At 46.7% G+C, this 20306-nt stretch overlaps 1 protein-coding gene across 1 annotated transcript in view; it reads left to right on the top strand.

Annotated features, from left to right (window-relative positions):
- Positions 1-16914: 16914 nt before the first annotated feature.
- LOC108155951 (mucin-2) overlaps positions 16915-20306 on the top strand; it is a 40806-nt gene continuing 37414 nt past the window's right edge. The window contains exon 1 of the mRNA XM_033388352.1: positions 16915-17369. The gene's annotated coding sequence lies outside the window, so the exon portion shown is untranslated. The remainder of the gene's footprint in view (positions 17370-20306) is intronic.

Genomic DNA, 20306 nt, shown 5'->3' on the forward strand with positions numbered 1-20306 from the left:
GCGGCATCATGGTTTATTATTTCAAATTAATTGTCAGGCCAAACAAGTTTTCTCGTTTTTGTAGTTTGTAGTTTTTTGCGCACTTCCACGAATTTGAATAAGAATTGCGCACTTGCCAAAGAATCTCCCCAAAAAATGCGATGGGTAAAAGGGCGTGTCTGGCGTGTCGGGCGTGTCGGGCGGGCGTTCAATCAAACCAACCAACCATCCATCCACCTTTCACCGATGATGGACTTTCAGAGCCCATTAGAATAAGAATGAATAGCCCAACTAATGAACGAAAGTGAAGTGAAAGTCATTTGCATATGCATACCGACCATAACCCAAGCCCCAAACCCCAGACCCCGGAACCCGAGCCCCAAACAGAAAATCATGTTGGATTTCGGCAGGTGGATGATGGTACGTTTGATGACTGGTTTTGATGATACCTATAAAGAGAACGAACTCTTTTTACTATCAAACAATTTTGGCATATACCCGTCCTCGCAGTTGCGTGGCTTTTAATGCAGCGAAAGTGAAGTGGCCAAATGCAGTGCCAAAAATAGTCGCGAACCTAGGCCAGATTCTAAAACCGAGCTTACAAGAGTGCGAAACAGAAAGTAAATCGTAAATCGGAGAAAGTTTCACACATCGCTCATCAGGCGACTGGAGCTGGAGCTGGTCGGCTCGCTTCATTTGCAGATGCTGATGCCGTAACGCCAGCATGGCCCATTAATCATTTATCAGAACATCTCGTTAATGATGAACCCGAGTGGCCCTAGCTGAAGAGGCTGAGAGATCCCAAAAGCTGCGCCCTGGCCCCGGCCAAACCATTGCGTGAGAAGAAGAGCTAGAGCTGGAGCTTGATATGCCTGCTTGGACAGTCCCGGCCTGTCCCGGTCCAGGCTGTCGCGTGCATTGACCCCTCTTGCCGGAGACAAAAATAACGCCAAACAATACTCGCACACAAGCCAAACAAGCCAAAAAGAATCGTATACGAGTATAACAAGAAGCAAAGAAAAGAATGGCTGAAATGGCGCAAGAATCTTTTATATGATCTTCGGTGGGCACGGGCATGGGGATGGGTATGGGGACGGGTATGGGGTTGGCCGAAAGCCTTGAACCCGTGTCGACTGGCCCCGGCTTTCAGTCAGGTAGTCTTTCGGTCGTCTTGCCCTCACTTTATTACAGTTATAAAGCTCCGAAAAGTGAATGAAAGTGCTGCGCGCGCGCAGAGTTTGGCCAAAAAAAACGTTTGCGCCATTTTGGTTAATCATTTGTTTTTACTTTCTAAATTGGCATTTGCTATACATATGGGCTAAAGTATCTCTATCTCTATCGCAGATGCCGAGATTCCAATGCTGATGAACTCGCCTGACCTTCTCTCGCTCTCTGGCCAAGTGCCACGCGATTTTGCATGCCAAGATGCCACTTCAACATCCACTGCCACTGCCATTGCCACTGCGACTGCGACTGCGACTGCCACTCGTATCAATGAGGTGAATCACACTTTCTCCCTGGACGGGAGCATAAATCGCCTGGTTTGCATAAATTATGTCGCGCTCAGAACACTGGCAGTGGCCCAAAGAGGAAGCAGAACACTGGCGTCAGCGGCCATAATCAAGATAAATGTCGGCCAGCTCTCGACGATGCTTTGGGTGCGTTGCAAAAAGCCAGAAAAAATACACAGTCGTTTAATAAAAAGTACCAAGAACCTTTTTCGGATTCTGATTACGGCCCCGATCGACCTGATGATGACTAATGGATCGTTGCTTGGCTTTGGTCAGAGGCTTAGTCAGCGGGTTTTTCAGGGCATCCATTCGTTCTAGGGTCGGTCGCTTGCGGTGACTTTTTCTCTCCGGGTGATCAGCATCACGCTCGTACACCACGCGGCATGCAAAAGATGGAGAAATGATTTCAGTTTGGACTCACCACCGATCTTGTAGGTGATGCTGGGGGCTCAATCCGAATGATTTGGCACTCAAAGTATGCGTATATTTCATCTGTCGCGTCGCACGGCTAAGCCACATAGATCATGCTATCTCAATCTCTATGCGACCCATAGCTCAGACCTATAATCGGTAGATTAAATATTCTTTATTGCCTCGGTTTGGCTGTTCGCCAAACACGAAATAAATCTCAGTTGAAACTTTCATTTTAATTAGCCGTCTGGTCTGGAATGACTCGACATCTGTTTATTTATAGAACTCGGCAACTATCTGCACATCATTTAGCCGCCGTTTTGTGTCACTTAGGTAGTGGGGAACTCATAAACCAACTCCCATATGTAGCCTAGTCGAGAGCTTTGGCTTCAGCTGTATCTGTATCTGGCGCGTGTATCTTTGTATCTGAGGCAGCACAATGCCGCAGCCGCATAGCTATGGCCATTAGGCTGCACATATGTCCCGTCCCGGGAGGGACTCTGCCGCCTCCTGCCACCTCCACTCTGGGCCCAGTCGAGGCCATGATTTTGTCGTGCTCATGTCGCACAACAGTTTTCGTTTTCAATGCCTGCCGGCCCTAAAGGCGGCCAACTCTCAGTCAGGATGGTCAGGAATGGGTGCGGATCGGAGGGCATAGGCTTGAGGGGGGGCATTCACTATGCTTGGCATGCATTCAACACACGATACTTGGCATTCCAGGCAGTTGCTGGTCGCTGCTTTCTGGTCTCTGGTCCCCAGTTTGTGGCCTGCGTGAGTTTGTGTCCAAAGTCTTTTGTTGGGCCATCTTCAGACTGCCGGCTATCGATCGGCATGATCGTCATCATGGCTGGCTGGCTGGCTGGCTGGCTTGCTGGCGGGCTGGAAGGCTGTATGGCTAGCCTGGCCAATGCCTGGCATGCTATTTTTATTACATTATTCTGCAAAATAGTAACAACACAGATACACACACCACACCACGCCACGCCACGCCACACCACTCTCTCTTGGCCCTGCCCTGGCTCTGGTTCTGGCCTGGTGGCAGGGGAAATATGGCCATGTTGTCAACGCTTTTTGCATTGTTTTTCATGCGCAGTCCATTACATGATTTTATTATGTTCCTGGCATTCGCAGCGTCATGTAGAAAATGCAGACCCAACTGCAACTTGCAACTGCCACAGAATCCCCCCAGCTACAGCATCAGCCGCAACTTCAGCTTCAACTTCGACTCAGCTTTTGTTTTAGTTGTTGTCACTTTTTGTTGGGGTTTGGTGTCCCGGGACACGCACGCTCTAATGAGCAAAAATCATTTAAGACGTGGCTATTTTTAGCTGGCATCTTCTATATATAGTAGAAGAGTAGATACTCGTACGCGAGAGGCATGCACTGCAAACTGCAATCCGAGGCGGTTTTATTGGCTTCCAACTGGTTCTGCGGTAATGCGATCGACTGCAAATGGCTTAGGAATTTGATTTTGCATTTGCATTCAATGGTACGAAAGGTGCGAGGATCTGCTCCAGCCCACGAGCGGAGTTCACGTAGAACGAACTATCGGTCAAGTACCTCTTAGACAGTGCGGCGTCTGCCCCTGGCTAATTGCGCGTGCGCGCAGCCAACGGAAGCATGTCCGTCCGTGTTTAAGCAGCTGTGGCGGCGGCCGCTTCTCATGCTAATTAAACGGAATTGGACAGAGCACAAGTGGAGTGCGGTGACGTGTGCTCAAAGAGACCACAGAACGGTTCTTCAATCCTAAATCGCTGCAGTCAACGGCAACAGCTCCGAGCAGCGAGGCAGCAGCGAAGCAGCAGCGGCAACATGTTAATTCCAAGTTGCCGGCAAATTTCGTGGAAGAGTTGAGAGCCGCAAAGTATGAATTACAACTGATGCGCAAAATTGGAGCCGGCAACCGGGCAACGGACGAATGAGCAAACAAAAGGAACCGTTTGCAGAGCAACCTCTGCCTCCTCTGCCTCCTCTGCCTCCTCCCCCTCTTCTCTGAGTGTGGCTCCAAGTGTCGTTGCACTTTCGGGGGCCCTGAACTTGTATTTTCGGCTGCATATCTACCCGAAGATGGGACCACTGCGATAAGCTAATGACGGCACTCGGTTAGTCAGCCAGCCGCAGAGCCGCAGAGCCGCTGTCCCAATCCCCAATACCAGTACCGATCCCGACACTTGGCAAGTGCATGCTAAAAAGAATCCCTGCCTCCGCATGCCCCACAGACCGCTCCGATTCTGATGAATTGCCAGTGGAGCTGCAAATTACGGCTATGCATATTTGTAGGGTGCGAGCCATAGGCAAACATCAGGCGATAAATTGAAATCCAAAGCCGCAAAGCAAACACTCAGCGAATGGACCGTCCGTCTCTCTCATCGTATGGGAATTTGGATGAAAGTTGGCAAGAAAGTGGGGAAGTGAGTGCCCTCCTCCTGGCGTAGCGTTGCCACTCGCCTTAATGCACTGCAGTGTTAAATGCTTTTACCAAGGATTTTCTACTCAAATCCAAGCCAGACTCAGTCGCAGACAGAGGCACAGATACTCGTACTCGCATTTGCCAGAGATCCAGAGAACCAGAGAACCAACAATGTTGGGGAAAAACGAGGCAGACAACAGCAAAAACAGCATCTCTTTCTGCCAGTTGGCGACTCTCGCGCGGCATTGAAATTGATGATGTGCCACTGCCACTGCTGCCACTGCTGCCACTGCCTCCGTTTGCTGGCGCTACTGTAGTTTTTATGGCTTTCACTTTTTGCGCTCTAGGTTTCTGGCTAGACAAGCAAAAACTTCCCTTTTGCCAGACCTCCAGCTATACCCCCACATGGGGTGGCAAGGCGCCAGAGCGTGCTGTGTCTGTCCCACTCTGCCACTGCCACAGCCACTGCTACTGTCTCTGTCTGCGTTTGTGTTTGTGTAGCCTTAGTGTGCTGGTTGCACTTGATCCCCCAAAGTGAAATTAGGAAAAATTTCAATTAAAAAGCATTTAAGTAATCCACAGTTAATGCCAGGACTGCAAAAGCTTTCACCCTGCCTGCCAAGCAGAGAAAAAGAGGGAGATCCAGTCGGTGGAAGATGTGTCGCCTTTAGGGGTGGCATGCCTCAGTTGCAACTGATTGCTTCGAGATGGTTCAGCTTTTGGTTTGGGTTTGGGTCTGGGTTGGGCTTGAGAACGGTGCCATGCCCCCCCACCCGTCCATGTGCATTGAGTAGAGCTCCTAAACATTGCTGCTTCTCTGAGTCGTTAGCAGGTCACTGCAATTTTCTGGGAATTCGCTAATGAAGCGAGCGCTTTACTTTTCGGCTAAGGGGAAATGGAAATGTGTTGACAGCAGCTCTTGCTGGAAAGTTAATTGAATTGTAAATTGGATGGCATTCAGTGGGGGCTAATTGACGGGGATACGGCGGGTACACGGCGGGGACTGTGGGGAACAGCAAGTATAGATTATCTGGCAGCAATCTGCAGATGATTTGTCGCTAATTTGCATCTATTAGGGATTGGATTAATCAACGCCTGAACTCATCTGAGCTGATCACTATAAGTGGATACAAGCCGCACCTAAGGCGATCAGAATGCACATTAATAACTCTCTCTCTCTGGCGGAGATCTATGGGAACCATGGGAAGTTGACCCTTGGACCTGCTGAGAGTTAGTTTAATGTAGATTCACTCCCTCGGAACATTTTAACACCAAAGTTCCTGTAACATTTATTAACGTTTGGCCAAGGAACATCAAATACGAGTGCGAGTATAGTCTAACGTTATTTTTCATAACCGGCGGCTAGTTTACCACTAACATGCAGATACCCATCAGGAGATTCGTTCTGCCAGTTCCCAAGATACTTCTGGCCTGCCCGACTCCGACTCCGACTCCTGCCCTTCTGCCCTTCTGCTATGGCCGTGGGGTAATTGAAACCTCTGCCCCCACTCCGAGTCGCACTGGATGCGTTCTGCTTAAAATTGAAAAACCGACGTAAGTGAGTTCCATCCACGAGAATGGAAATTGGCCCAGGCAGTTTGGTGGTGCTGTGGCAGGAGGCAGGGGGCAGGAACAGGAACAGGGCAAACACAAACATATCGCTGGCAGAGACAAGTGCAGTGGGCAGAGCAGCAGGCCACACATCGGGGAGGCAGGGCAAGGGCAAGTGAGGCAGTCGGCAGTCGCATTAGAAATGCAACAAATCACAGTGCGGTGGGGCAGCTGAGCGTGGCAGGCGCAGGAAGACAGCAACTGCAACAAGAACCACAGCCAAAACAAGTCCGAATGGTCAGAGACTATGGATTCGACGATGGGATACCCACTGTCCGAAATCTAAGATTGCAATGGTGTGATGTATGAATTTTGGTAGGTATATATATAAAATTACGCATCTTATATCTTTCAAATTGCTAAACTTTTTAGGCAAACACGGAAATGGCTAGAGCGACTCAATAGATCGACACTAAGAAGTGTTATATATGAATCAATATACCCTTCTGTTTAAAAAGTACTGGGTGTAACCAGACATACGAGTACGCACTTTGGGTGCAAGCAGCAATCCAACAATCCGCTTGCAACTGCAACTGCGGCACAAACGACGCGTCGTCTGCATTGAGTTGCCCGGCAGCGCTTTTCCTCCTTCATTCTTTCTATGATTTTTTTGCGAGTGTGTGTTTGCTGCTTTCCTTCCTGCAATAAGTCAGAGCGCAGCGAACAAAGCCACGCTACAAATTGTATCTAGTTACAATTTGCAAACTACAAACAGACTGAAGTTGCAGTCGCACTCTCCCAGTTGCAGCACGCAATGGGGCAGAAGGAGATCGGGTTGGAGTTGGAGTTGGGGATGTTGATGTTGATGGTGTGGCAGGAGAAGGAGAAGGAGTACTCTGTGCGTGTTGAAGCGCAGTTTTTGTTTGCTTTTCTCTTGCCACTTTGTTGCGGCTCTTGTTCTTGTTATAAATATCAGCCAGAGCAACAGAAGCAGTCAACATATTCGAGAGTTGGCTGGAGAGCATTTCCTAGGCCACACTTCGTATGAGCAATACATACAGGGACTCCCGACGCCCAACTCCGGCTCTCACTGTGACTACGGCCATGACTCTGGTCATGGCCATGGACACGTTCTTGACAAACAGCAAGCAAATTGCAATGGCAGTTGGTTAAGACTTCCAGCTTGCAAGTGGCCCGACGAGGCCAGGCCAATTCCCCAAACAGCCTTGCCAAATTGGCCACTGACTGACTGACGGACTGCCTTGGAGTTGGACTTGGATGGACACGGGCACGGGCACGGGTAGGGGGACGGATGCTGGGTGCTGGCTGCTGGATGCTGGATTCTTCCCGACTCGGATGAGCATGGCCAACAAATCTAATGCGCTTGTTAACGCCAATTGCACAAGCTGTTTGCCTGTTGGCAATTTGGCCAACGGTAGCGTTTAATGTCCAATTCGTTTCGCTGCTCCAGTAGCTGCTGGCCAAGTGGAAAATCAACTTGTCGCCATCACCAGCGAAATTTCAATTAAAGTTCTCCACTCAAAATGGTCATGGGCATGACCAGGACCAGGTTGAGGCTCATGCTCAGACTGAGGCTCATGCTCATGCCTCGGCGCATCATAAGTCAGAGTCAGATTCAGAGTCACAGTCAGAGTCGGTAGATTTAAAGCCGCGCCAAAAATCAAGCTAACAAAAGCTGTCAAAGGCAGCGCACAGCGAGACGCACTTAAGCAGCAGACAGATCCTAGCCAGCCCCAAAATTGTTAATGGGACCTGCCTGCCATCCCATCGCGGCAGCGATGCCAGCCAGCCAGCCAGCCAACCAACCAACCAACGAACCAAGTAAAGTGAAGTGAAGTGTGTGCGCCTGGCTCTGGCTCTGGCTCGGGCTCGGGCGCGGGCTCTGCCAGTGCCGGTGCTCTGCCTTGGATGGCTTTTGAGGCGCGTCAGACTGTGAACACGAAAAAGCCAAAAATTTAAACATTAAATGTAAGTTGCTCAGACAAGAGAGCAAACACAGACGCACATCCGTGTATATGGATATATGGATATATGGATGGATGCAGTTTGGGAATTCGTACAGCTATACTCGTATGTATGTCTATATAGATATGGAGACTGGCAGATATGGAATGGCCCAAAATGAAGCAGTTGAAAAAGTGCCGCCAGTCATTGGCGCGAAATTCAATTCCCGCCTGCGTTGACATGAAAATCGTTGGGGGTTTGACTCCTCGCTCTTCTTCTCCTCAAACCAGACTGCGATTGCAGGATTGCAGTCTTGATGATGATGTTCTGCCTGCCTGCCAGACCAGACTGCCATCGAAACCGTTTTGGGCCAGGCCAGCCTGAAATATGAATGATTTCCACTGCCTGGCCCGGCCCGGCCCGAACCGGCCCTTACTCATGTTGGTCCTCATCACGGCCGATATGTTTCATGCGTAAATATGTATGGCAAACAGGGCGTATGCGCAATCTGAGTTCGTTATGTGCGTGCAGTGGAAACGTGGAGCTCAGCTGGGCTCCGTGTGGCGCCTCCCCCTGGGCCCCGACATCGTCCTGGCCGATGCTCTTGGGCCCTTTCGCAAATATTTATGCTTTACATTTCGTTCGGCAGATTGTTTGAATTTATTTGTTGTCTCCCATTGTCGATGTGCTGTTGCGATTTTGTTTGAGAGTGCGATGATTATTGTTGGGAGCTCTGCGTATCTGCTCTGTATCTGCGTCTGTGTGTCTGCTTGTGTGTGTGTATGTTTTGGTGTTGGTGTTGGTGTTGGTGCTGGTGTTGCCTCGCCAGACGTGCTCATGTGTGGATGTGGCATCGCCGGACTGAGTGAGTGCTCACTCCTGAGCAGGGCCTTGCGGCTTGGGCCAGCCATTTGCCGCAGACAGAGTGACCTCTTTTATTTATTGTTTCTAGTTCTTAATGCCACACGGAGTACGGATGAGTGGATGCCCCAAGCTTTAATGTGGGAACAATCTAAATGAGGGACACAGAAGTATTCTGTTTTCCTGTGGCTTTTAATGGATTATTTTGGGATCTCTGGATTTATAATTATAGATACAATCTCAGGAGTCACAACATTACACTGCTCGATCTCTATCAGTATGATTTAAGGCAAAATATTTATTTTTCCATGCTTTTATTTACGGATAACTATTATTAAAATGTAGACCAAGAGCAGACATAAATAATCCAGACTTATATTTTATAAATAGCAAACATTTACCACACCCAATTAACTACTATAACATTTGAACCCTATTTCATAATATATTTGTTCAAGGGTCTCCACGATTAAGTGGACATAATCGGAACATAATTATATATTTTCAATAGGTCATTGTCGCTAATGGAGATTACATAGCCAGCATGATTTGTAGAAATCTTTTAGTCAACACTTAAGACACCACGCTTGTCGAAGATGCTGATGATTTGAATGGGAGTTCCCAATCATGACAGACATTCAAAGTCGTCTTAAGTGGGATTACCCTGGCGCAGAGATTTTTGGTTGACTTTTACCCATAACTTATTTGCATTTTAGTATGTTACTTCTTCAGCGAGCTGAAGAGTCACTCATTAAATTGTGGGCATAATTGTACAACATTTATTTGTAGAGTATCCAAAAACGAGCTGCCTAGCACCTGATTTTGTCTTGAAATTGATTCTGTTTGCTGGATCCCTGACAGCTCTGTTCTGATAACTTTTTCATATTTTTTGGCAAACTGTCAATTTTTGTCTGCACACATATTTGTCGAGTCCACAGCGGCGCTCCTCTGCTCCTCTGCTTTGCTCCTCGTTGACTTTAACGAGACAATCCCTCTGTAAATTATATTTACTTGACTCCGATGCCGACATCGTTAGCACTGCGAAATTAATGTAAATTTAATTAACTCTGCAGGTTGATTAAGGATCTGGTTAATGGTTGTTTCTTTTTTGGGAGGGATGACAGGGGGGAATGCTATTTTTGACAGGACCGGGGGTACTGATGATTATGCGAGTGCGTGTCGGCCTTGAGTACATTTTTAGCATGCATAATGCAAACAACTTTGCTGCCAATTATTAATGCCAATTTAGAGTCGAACACGAACTTGTCTTGGCCTAATCGTAGAGAGGAAGTCCCGCCGGGTACCGGTGACTGGAGTCATTTGTTTGTTGGCCTTTGACAAATGTTTGCATAAAATTAAAATTCATGCGACTGCAGTGTCCAAAAAAACAAAAACAACACACAATGAATTGGATAAATAACTTCTAATTGTTAGGCAAATAGCCAGGCTTGCCAGAGGGCTCGGTGTCCAGTGTCTCGATCAGGTGCCAAGCATAAAAATACACCGAAATGTGTTAAATTGTTTAACAATAAGCTGAATGTTTGAACAAAAAATCGCCTGGCCGTTAGGCGAATGCGTCGAAATCGAAAGGGGACAAAATTTACAAGCTTATAATAGCCCACTCGGCCCATTGTCCGGTGCAAGACACGCGACGATCATCAATCATCAATCCAACAAAGCCAACTGTTTACAGTTGCTCCGCTTTTGGCCCTTTCCGATCGGATCGGAATGGATTTGAGTTTGATTTCCATTTTGATTTGATTGGGTAGCAATTTGAAAGAGATCTGAGTCCCCAAACTTGACCCTGAAAACCCAGATAGCCACCCACAAAAGCCAGCTGCTGTCACAGATATGTTGCAATTTGCATTTGACCCCCAACCGCGCGGCACAGTGTAATTGTTATGGTGCCGCTTTCATTACACAATTTGTTGCCGGAGCCTCCTGCTCCGCCGCTAAAAACGTGCCCGAGCGCGCTTCTGAGGCGTTTTGTGTGCGATTTTTTTCGCGCGCTCTTTTTTTATTATTTATTACTATTATTTTTTGATGGTCTTTTTCTGCTGTCGCGCCTTAACACCTCGCTTGCCCATTATCGCTGGGCTTGCATCTACCACCGACTGGGAGTCAACGAGCCGTATAAAGAGCGTGAGAATATTATTAAAGATTATCAAATAAAGCCGAAATGATTCCATCTCCAGGCCGTAGGCTTTCGGTTCGGTGCTCTGGTTCTGTTTTTTCCCTTCTTCTATTTATTCTAGCAATTTCCGCAGTTTTAGTTCTGATTGTTCTACTTGTCAACCCTCCCGGTCTCAATCCTCATCCCAAGCCAAATCCGAACGCCCCTTCATTCCACACCCACTGTGCAAATAATGGCCGAAGCTTATTACGCGTCAAGAGAGAGAGAGAGAATAAAGCAAACTACAATTCGAGTAGATGATGCCCTGCTGCAATTATGTATCTGTGTGATTGTGTATGTGTGCGTAAATGTATCTACAGTGATTTTAATTCCAAGTCCGAACAGCCAACATCCAGAAGAATGGTCCGACTTCTCCAGAGAGAAAGCAAATACCAAAAGGGTCGTCGTGGTCTGTGCCGAGGCTGATAAGCAATCGCATGTCGTTTTTATGAGTTACTCACCCAAATTAATTGGGTCAAGACGGACCAGAGTCACCAACAGATACTCGTAGATATACGTATAGTCCGAGTATATGGTGTGGAAATCAAAGATGCTAATTTTTTGTCGCTGACTCTGTTGCTGTCGCTGTGATGCTGGGTCTGGCGTTTGGCTGGCGGCTGTTCTCAGATTTATGCACCATAAAATGGCTTGTTTAATTTGGTTAAACTACAGTAAAATCGGGCACTTAAAAGTCTGATTTGCTCACTTAATGCAGGGCAAGGCGTGGTGCCATTTTAACAACCCGAAAGCAACAGTAACTCCAACTCCAACTCCATTTCCATCTGGGAAAAGGAGTAGAGGGAGAGAGGGACACAGAGGAGGTTTCTGTGTGACAAATGCCAGTCAGGTATTTGCATATGCATACACGAGTACCATGCAGAATGATATATGGGCCTGCATATGCATGAGCAGGAGGAGGAGCTTTCCTGGCGCCGACTTCAGGGCCAAGTCCTTTACAGAGTAAATATATCTCAAACTAAACTGAATAGAACAGAACTATCTCGGGCCATTCATTAAACAACAAAAAGCCAAAGACTCAGTGAGCCTCAGCTCATTCCATATGCAGCCAGCATTGCCCGCAATTGTTGTTGCAGTTGTTACTGTTGCAGTTGCAGTTGCAGTTGCAATTTGTAATTCGTAATTTGCTTATCCGATCACTCTTGCTAATTCGTGGCACATTCGAGGCGCCAACAACAAATGGCGCCAAAACGTGTGCGAATCGCAGCGAAAACAAGAAATCATTGTGGAAAAGCGTTTGATTTTCCACAAGCGAGCATAGCCGGGCCTATGATTCATGAATGGCATTATGGGCACTTGGGCATGGGAAAGGCACCTAACCGTAATTGTTAGTGTCTCGCCTGGGGTGTTGGACTGCGGCCGGACAAAAGCCGATCACGTGACCAAAATACGGACGAAAACCAAACAAAATTTACTTTTAAATTAATTCAACATATTTACATATTTTTTAGTGGTAAAAGTATTTCAGAATCATCACCATTTACCATAGATAGTTCGATAAAAGAGATTCTTGGAAGAAGAAAATTCATATATCTTGTGTCAGAACATGGATCATAAATATTGGAAGAAACTCCTCAAATTTAGAGTTAAATTTTCATAGAAAGTGCTTTCTCCAGAAGAAATTAACTTGCTATATAGGAACATCATTTGATTTTTCATGTTTCCAAACTATTCCGTATAGCCTTCGAATTTCAAAATTTTTATTAACAATAAAGAAGGGTTATTTGAAAGATGAACTGTCAGGATGCTAGATGTTAGACTGGATTACAGTTGAAAAACCCAAAGAATATTCTTAAAGTGTATCCCTGAAATTAAAGAAGTTCCCTGCACTTAACTTTTTGTCGTTTGAACGATCTTAAACACGAATCGTTTGGAAGGGCAACTCTGAATAGTCTGCAATAACAGGGTCGGCCCGGTCTGGCCTGGACTGTGACTGTGACTGGACTGTAGGGCATGGTCGGGGGCGAGGGTCAGGCTGATGACTTGATTGAATTCGCATAGGCGCTAGATGGAGCCCTCATAAGCAATGCAGTTGGCGTAGGCAAAGTTAGATGAAGCGTGGTTTGGGGCAACACGACAACACAAAACTCCCAGCAACAACCATTGCAACAAAAACAACAAAGACAATGACAAGCCTCTTGTTATGCACGAGCTGCGTTCTTGTCTGGGGCACATTAAAGACACATGAATGGCCTGGCAATAAATATTATTAAAAATGTTTGCCTTTATGGCATGCTAAACGAGACACCAGCAACCAGCAAACAGCAACAGCAACAACAATTGCGACACTAAGCCACCATAAGCCTATTATTTAATTTGCAAAGGGAATCGCTGCGCGAAAGGGCAGACAGGAGAGAGTGGAGTGGAGTGGAGACAGTGCAAATGAACTTTTAAAGCGCCCGAAAAGTAGACAACAAAAAAAATTGCAGACGCCAGGACGAGGCCAGGACCAAGCCCAAGACCAAGACCGAGACGGAAAATGTTGTAGACGCGACAGCATCATCAGTCATCACCCTCGGTGGAAGGCGACGACGGCGAATCCGTATCGCGAGGGTTGCAAAAAGGAACCGAACCAAACAGCAAGGGGCACAGATATGCACAGAACGATGGCCAAAGATACTTTATACTTTTTGGCAAACAACAACCGAAACAGACGCAATTCGTTACGGCCAGATATAGCTATAGATACATGTAGCTACAAAATACTGATACTAGAGAGGAGTTGGAGTGGGAGCTGAAGTTGGAGTTGGAGTTGGGGACTGGAGAGATATATGTACACACGCGTTGGCCGGCCCCTTGCCTGGACATACAGCATAAAACTTTGATGACTGCGACTGCGAGTGCGAGTGGAGTCCAGCAATTGGCCATGTCGATGGCGGAGAATATGCCAAAGTTAAACATTTTCTGGGAATCAATTTACCAAGCTACACTTTCATGTTAAATCAATTGAACTCAGGCGTGCGTGGACTGTCATTCCTTTGGAATTGTTGCCACTGACACACACAGCGAGCTACGGGGGATACAGGGAAAAGGCAGTGGAAGAGACGGAGAGGGCAGACGACGCAGAGAGGGACAGGAGACATGTGTGTCGCTGCTGACTGATACCGTTAGTGCGGCATGGCCCAATGCCCACAGTTTATCCCGCTAACAAGGCTAATTGGTCATGAAGCCTCTTCTCGACTTGACTCGCAGCCACTCGTCTTGGCTTTGGCCTGTTCCTGTTCCTATACTGGTCGCAGACCCAGACCCAGACCCAGAACCAATCTTGATCCCATTCCCGTTCCCGTTCCTGTTTTCTGTTGGCCGTTGGCTGTCCTTGTCCACCCACCTGTCCACGTGGCGTGACACCTGTCACATCACACAATGGAAATCACTCGACATTGTCGCTTGGCATTTGCCTCCAACGATTCACTTGCTCTCGACCAGGCCGAAACCGAACAGCAGCAAAAACGGAACTGTCGCTGGCTATTTATTTACTCAAGCGTTTGCCCTGGTTGTCCTGGTTCTGCTTCTGGTTCTGGTTTTGCTCTTGGTCCTGCTCTGCCACCGTGATGGATGGCACTTAGCGAGGGTTGTCTCTGTGGTTGGGCTAGTGGCATTGACCACCGAAACTTGAGTTGCAACAGGGTGTGCTTGTCTGAAATTGGACAATTCACTGGGAAAAACCCTTAACCTAATGGATTCTACTCGGAATTCACTTGAAGCAGAGATGCGGTGCGGCTGCCTAAGATCTCTAGACAGTGTTACCTTTAAAAAGATTGGTAATAGTTAGACTTCTCCTCACCCATAGCTGGAAGGTTCTTTTTGGTATTTCAAAAATAATTCTCTGGAAATGGAATTAAATCTCTTGCTTTTTCATGATGCTATTACGTTAATTCTTAATGGAATCGAATGACACTCGAATTCAGGTAATTCTTATTATGAATCATGAATCACAGCCAGGCAAGAAAAAAAATCCCGATTGCGGTGAGGAAATTTCTTTACCACTCAGAACTTGTTCGATGAGAAAGCGTCAAGAAGATTCGCAATGAACCAAGTTTCGAGTTTGCCCTTGAGGACCTTTTGTCACCTTCCTCTCAGTCCTCTGTCTGCTGCACCCTGTACCGGCAACCCGGCAACCCGGCAACTCAATTGTCCCAAACCACCCACAGAATGTGCCCCATCCTCAGGCTCTCCCACTGTCGCGCGCTCTCTTTCTCCAGTGCTTTGCATGTCCGGCATTCACACCAATTGTTACCATAAAATTTGCACGTATAAAGCGAAAATGCCAAAAATATTTCACGACAACGAGACAGAGGCGGCAGCGGCAGCAGCAGCAGCAGCAGCAGCAGCAGAATCAAAAGCAGAAGCAGAGCAACAGCAACAAACGGCAACACGTAGCCACCAATTGCTGGGATTGCTATTCGGATTGGGAATGGGTATTGGGATTGGTATAGGGATTGGCATCGGAAACGTATGGGGAAGCTGGGAGCGGGTGGGTTTTTGTTCATTGCTTCTTTCTTTATTGTTGCTGCTGGCTGGCTGGCAATGCGACAAATTTCACGCTCAAATGTTCGACACGCGCCGGCGCAGTGCAGCCTCCACCGATGCTGCCTGAAACCGAAAGGACCAGCAGACAGCCAGAGCTAGAGCCAGAGCCAGAGCCGGCAGCCAAAAGCTGGCCAAAGGATGCCGTCAAAGCGGAAATGTTCAGTTCATTAGCGAAACGTGCGCGTCGTGTAATGGACGTGCCCCACCAGAGAGCTCCGGCATCTTACCATTGAATCCGTGTTGAGGTTTACCAGTGAGTGAGTGAGTGAGGAGAGCGCGCGCGCGACTTCTATGGCCAGAAAGGAGTTAGAGTCACAGTCAGTGTCGGAGTGGGAATCAGAGACAAAGCCAAGTGCGAAATTGCCAACTTCTGGCGTAATTAAATAATTAATTGGAATCAAACAAGAGAATTTCGCAAAAAGAAAAACAATTAACAACAAAAGGCCAAAGCAGCGAAAAGGAGAAGGCGATGGAGGGATTTGTTTAATTATAGAAAAGGTCAATAATCAGCCGGGAGTCGCGTCACGCACAATAGTACGCATAGTACACTCAGAGTCCCAGTCTGAGTCCAAGTCCGTATCCGAATCCGAATCCGACTCCGAATCCGAGGGTAATGGACATGGACCTGGCCCAAACCGGTTAACCATCTTCTGCCTTATTTGTCGTTGTTTGTCGAGTGCGTGCGAGTCTCGGGGAGTTGGCAACAATGAGCGTTGTTTAATTAGAAGCGGCGCTGGACCCCAACACCTGTACACGAAATTATTGTAAAGGTAGCAGCAACAGCAGCACCAACATCTTCAGCTTCGGATAGCTATGTATTGGCCAGAGACCACAAAACGCCGCTTGATGGCCAACTGACTGACTGACTTGTGGCCAAAAGAAGATGCTCTTGCCACAGCATCATCATCATAATCGTCATCATCATCATCATTATCATCATCTTCCATGTATCCGCAAACATCATTATGAGCCGCGCGAATTCTTCTTTGTGGCCATGGACAAGACCACGACCGCGACCACGACCAAGACCCAGCCGAAGAGTCCGAAGACGAAGACCAAGAACTTGCCGACGCCGCCGTCGTCTTCGTCTGAGAGATGAGAGTCGAGTTGTTGGCCAAAGTTACATGGTGGCGTCGCAGTCGCAGTCGCTGTCCCCAAAGCCGGCTTGGCGCTCTGCTCTCTCCCCAGCGTCAGCGTCGCGAGATCCAAATGATGAGCATTTGACTGTGTGCATGTGTGAGTGTTGGGAGAGTGAGTGTGCTGCTAGTGCGCTCTCTTTCACAGTGTGTGAGTGTGCGAGTGTGTTTGTGTGAGAGGTTCTTTGCTCTCTCTGTCGCGTAGCTCTCTGCGTTCGCTGCTGCCGTTGCTGCCGCCGCTGCTGCTGCTGCTGCTGCTGTTGCTGCGCTGCTGGTGTTGCTGCTGTTCGTTTCGTTCGTTTGATTTTCTTCAAATCGCCGCACGACGTAGGCTATATAAATAAGCACCGCGGACCCAATAGCTCCGAGTCTCTTTGAATTTTATGAAGCGGTTGTATCTTGGTGGTGCCCCAACCAGCCAACCGAACCGAACGGCCAACAGAACCCCCAGTTGGTAGCACACCAGCAGCCACACCAGCCGCAAAATCAGCAGCAGCAGCAGCATCTTCTTGTAAAATATCTTTTGCCTTTTTACCCCAAAAGCAAGCCAACGAACAGTGGATTATTCCCAATAATTGTTAACAATCAAAACGAAAAGTGAACAAAACACACGCAGAAAACACCGATAAAGTGCGCGAAATGTTGAGCAACGTGTAAAAGCCAACTAAAGGATCTGATAACTGTGCAAGGACTGCAAAACGAAACCCAAAGATACAAACGCAAAGATACAAACCGCAGTACCAGTGGCTAGTGCACACGTAGAATCTCCGCAGAGTTCTATACGAAAGAATTCTTCATTCGTGCTGTTACTTGAGTGAAAAAAGGTGAGTTTTTTAATCTCAAAGGGTCCTTGGAATTAGACATATTAGAATTTGTTTGAAGATCCAGTTTCGGGGAAACTATCATTTGGTGTGATTTTTGTGTTAGATAAAAATATAATTTTTTAAAGTTTAGTTTTCAAAAGAAAAAACTTTTTTTTTATTAATAAAATAATAGAGATATGAAATGAAAGAAAAATTTAAAAATGTTTTCAAGTATTTTATCAAAAATGTTACTCAAAAAGTTTTGAAAATTCTTAATTAATTAAGTTTTAAAACAAAAAGTTGAAATAAAAAGTTTAAAATATTAGTTTGATAAATAATTTGTAAATAGAAAATTAAACAGATTTTAACTAAATTACATTAAAGTTCCGGGAAATAGGAAAAATAAATAAAATAACAAATAATTTAAATGTTCCATTCAATTTTGATTACATATTATTTCCGATCAAGCCGCAGATTATTTTTCTTTAAGTTTCAAAGTTTTTTCAATGCATATGTAAATTTCAAATATATTCCATTTCTTGGATGGGAAATTTCCCCATAAGAACATTTGCAAAGATATCTAATGATATTCTTACTTTTGGATGACTAATGCCCAATACTATTATAATTAATTTGCGGACCATTTAAACTGGGGATATGCACATGTGAGCCGTGTTGCGCAATTGTTTAAACTTGATTCACTAATTATTCATTTCCGTAACTCGTTTCCAGTCAGGGGCTGGTTGTCCGAACATCAGATATCCCCCAGTGGGCTGGTTGACTCTTTCTAGGGCAAAAACCAGACCTCCATTTAAGCCAATTGCAAAGGGCAGAAGGGATGAGAAACTGCAGTGACTTTGCCTGCATAAGCCGCTTTAATCTTTACGGCCGCCAATTAATGAAAATTAATTTGCTTACAACCAATTTGAAGCAGGAGCCAGCCAGGCGTTAAAACGGCCTCAAAGTTATTCATTCATAAACGAGAAATTCCACTAGTCGCTTCGGAAGCCGAAGGCTAAATACCCTCTGCAGATCGATCATTCTTATCAATTATTTGTCGAAAGATGGTTTCTATGGCAGGACAGGCTATATCGGAGATGGCTCTATCAACTCAAGAACTAGTACAATTTATGGCGTCACAAATGCATCCATTTCGGGGTTGCAAACATATAGTGCTTACCCTCTTTGAGGGTATAAAAAAGAAGGTTGGTGGGGCTCCACGGCGGCTGGCGTTGCTGCTGCCGCAGCTGCTGCTGCTGTAAATTGCAACCATTCATTCGCTGGCTCATTCATTCATTCACAAATGGCTTGCTCCCCGGCTGGCTGCACAACTAACGGGCCAAGCTCAGGCGTAAATGCCACGCGCCTCGGCACCGTCTACGGCTCCGTCTACGGCTGCAGCCTTTGGCTATTTGCATTGTGAAAATAGTTTTTGCCTGTGTTTTAATTTATGAAAGGCCATTCCGCGCTTTTGGGCTTGGTCCTGGGCCCAAAACTTCGAGAGCAGCCATAATTAGAATTTATGCCCACACCATCTGTTGGGGGATCTTTAAAGAGGAGCCCGGTCGCTGCGCGGCGACATTTGTCAAACTCGTAAAAACTAAAATTGCCCGAATGAAAAAGCTTTTAGTTAGCCATAAATAATACAAACTACGGCCGGCCCGCCACCACCTCCACCCTCCACCCACAGAAAGTGCCTCAAAACGATATATTTATAGTAGTTACAACTACACACGATGGTCCTGTTCCTGGTCGTAGAGTCCTGTTCCTGGTTCTGGCTCTGACTCTGGTCTTGGACCTGGGGCCCAATAAAAAATGCAAATAAAACGCTGCCGCAATATGTGACCGTCTGTCCCTGTGGCAGCCTCCTCCTGCTTCCCCTTTGGTGGCTCTGATGGCAAACATTTCCAACCTGACTTTGAGTGTTATTTGGTTTGCCAGAGATTTCATTGGCAGCTGGCCAGAGACTGGACCGAGGGAGGGACTCACAAGCGGGGACCCTGACATTGAAGGGACAGGGCCATGGCCAGTGACTGGAATGGACTGGCCTGGACTGGCAGCAGCAGGTGTTTGGTTTTGGTTGACTTTTTTGGTTCGGGGAACCAAAAACTGTCCCTTGGCCATGAACGGAAATAGTGTGATTTATAGACAATTTCTGTGGTACAGCTCCGAACAAATTTTGACAGAGTTTGTCTGCAGCGGCGCCAGCAGGAAAACGGCTACGGATTTATTGATGAGCCAACAGGAAACATGGCAAATACGAGTATCCGATACAACATCTAGTTGTAGTTGCGGTCACCCCACATACCCCGAAAACATACATATACGTATATACACACATACATCTATCACAACCCCCATGCCACACCAGGCGGAGGCCCTTTCCCATGCCGATTCCCTTAAGCATTTTTGGTTTTGTGGTTTCAGCATTTTTCTAGATTTTTTGCAGAATATCTGCTGCAGCATTTTAATTAAAAATGCCTGAAATGTCTCCGACTTGGGGCTGGCTTTGGCTTTGGCTCTGGCTTTGGCTTTGGCCGGAAAAGCAATGTCAATAATGACATAAATGCCTCGTCTTTAGGCACTTTAAGGTGTGCGGTTGCTGCGGTTGGGAATTGAATAGGAATTGAAGCCACCATTTGGCTTAACCATCCGCACTTCCGCCGCCTTAGGCTGGGAAGCTGGGAGACAGAAACTTTGTTAGATCTTCATCGTTTTGGGAGATAGTTGAACACTTTACTGCCGCAAAAGTTGCTGGATGGCAAAAGAAGAAAGAAGTTTTATAAGCTTATCGTTGGGACAGCTCTGCGTATGCTTAATGCCACATGCTCATGCTCTGCAAAAGTTTGATGAACCGCAGTGGCGCGCACATGGTTTCAGGTTCAGAGCAGATCAGGCGACTTTCTACAGTCACTTTCAATATCAAATGAATTCATTTCATTCGAGTTCTGGTTGCTG

The sequence above is a fragment of the Drosophila miranda genome, chromosome 2, assembly GCF_003369915.1.
Source record: "Drosophila miranda strain MSH22 chromosome 2, D.miranda_PacBio2.1, whole genome shotgun sequence".
NCBI classification, from domain to species: domain Eukaryota; kingdom Metazoa; phylum Arthropoda; class Insecta; order Diptera; family Drosophilidae; genus Drosophila; species Drosophila miranda.